The sequence below is a fragment of the Penaeus vannamei genome, chromosome 38 (assembly GCF_042767895.1).
Source record: "Penaeus vannamei isolate JL-2024 chromosome 38, ASM4276789v1, whole genome shotgun sequence".
Taxonomy (NCBI): domain Eukaryota; kingdom Metazoa; phylum Arthropoda; class Malacostraca; order Decapoda; family Penaeidae; genus Penaeus; species Penaeus vannamei.
Genome location: NC_091586.1, coordinates 17906618 through 17908614, shown reverse-complemented (window position 1 = coordinate 17908614; position 1997 = coordinate 17906618). Strand labels below are relative to the sequence as shown.

The 1997-nt window shown below is 30.8% G+C and overlaps 1 protein-coding gene across 1 annotated transcript in view; it reads left to right on the top strand.

The window, feature by feature from the left end:
- Positions 1-1610, top strand: part of LOC113814566 (uncharacterized) — a 13817-nt gene extending 12207 nt beyond the window's left edge. The window contains exon 2 of the mRNA XM_070115862.1: positions 1-1610. This exon is cut by the window's left edge and continues 1398 nt beyond it. The gene's annotated coding sequence lies outside the window, so the exon portion shown is untranslated.
- The last annotated feature ends 387 nt before the right edge of the window (positions 1611-1997 follow it).

The following is a 1997-nucleotide window of genomic DNA, read 5'->3' as shown; positions in this document are numbered from 1 at the left end:
CCATTGTATATATACCATTGTATATATACCATTATATATATATGTATATATATATATATATATATATATATATATATATATATATATATATTTATATATGTATGTATATATGTATGTATATGTGTTTGTATATGTATGTATATATTTGTATATATACACTTGTATACACGCACATACACACATATATGTGTATGTATATACATACACACACACATATATACATACATACATATATATATATATATATATATATATATATATATATATATATATATATATATATATATATATATATGTATATATATATATATATATATATATATATATATATATATATATATATATATATATATATATAGATGTGGATGTATATATATGATTATACAAATTTCTCACATAAATTTTAGACGTGGCTCTCCAAAAATCATGTTTTGTAATACGAGGCAGATAAAATCCTTAAAAATACTGATTGACAGCAACATACAACTTCCCCTGTGTGTAACTCGCTATCCGCACATTAAACCAAAGTTGAAAAAATATATACATTTTCATATCCTCAGACAACGTTGTCTTGCATAACCGTAGACGTGCTGCTGGCGTTAAATTCAGACACGTAACGTGTACATACGCGACCAGAACCGCCGCCAGACTGCTTATCAGGATTAAGCGCAGCATCTCGTCCAAGGCCATCTATAGACGGCATGAACACTATAGACGACACAAACATCGGCTAACAAAAAAGAGTCTATATCTGCCCGACCTTGACTATCGGCTACCCTGTGAGTGACGAAATAGCAACATTTGAATCTATCCTCGTACTGCTGTGTCTTTACGACTTCTCAATTCTAGATGGTATTAGTGGACTTTCCAAGAAAAAAAACAGACGTGTCATTAGAATAAAAGTGCTGAAAAAAATCAAACAAAAAAGGATTTTAAGATAGGCACGTAGCCCTTCTTCCAGACAACGGGCTTAAAATATTCTGAACGAATAAAAAAGGTTGTGAAACTGTATCGCCTCTCTCACTAAGTCAAGGTCAAGATCGTTATCGAAAAATCTCTCGTTCATATACTCTCGAGACTAAAAGGAAGAAAAAAAAACTTTAAGCCTACTGAAAGCCACGCCTCATCGGACTTCGAATCACCTTTGATCGGATCGAAAACTACCTTGTTTCCTTTCATTCGTTCATTTCTTTCGTAACTCCATACTTCTAATTCGGAAAAGGAATTATGAGAGATATTCTAATTGGCAATACACCAAAGATTCGTCGAGAATTTATGATTTCTGACAGAAAATTCGAATATGAAAATTAGACAAAAGCCATTTTAACCTCTCGTGTGTTTCGTAGATTTTAACTCCCGTTTCCCCCTCCCCCCCCTCCCCCCTGTGCTGCTTCCATTTTTTTGCATCCCATAACTGTACTGGCAATAAAATTTCAATGTCATTTCTATTTTTGATATGACACAACAGCTTTTTTAAAATTAAAATTGTGATATGCGTTTGAATGTTTAATGAAGTGGAATGTAAATAAAAGATTTATTGAACACATTTCCTTCGTCTGTTTAAGTCATGCAAGAAGTGAGATGCATTAAATAAAGAAATTGAAAAATTATATTATTATTCTGTTTAATTATATACCCTCCACATTCACAGACAATTACCAATATCTGAAGTCAGTAACATAAGAGTTGTAAAAAAGAAAAAAAATAAGAAAAGCACGTATCTTTCCCACCTGACGACGGACTTAAAATATTCTGAACGGACGAAAAAGGTTCTCTTGTGAACGTAAAACTGAAAACGATCATTCAATTTGGACATATAATTAACATTAACGATATAACTTATCAATTATGCAATTAGACAAATGACTTTTATGATACAACCATAAAGAGTTACATGTAATATATTTTCAGCTTGTATAGAAAGACGCAGTTTCTATAACTTAGTTGTAATTCAGTTAAAGATGATTATGATAATCAAAAAGACAAAATATTCTAAG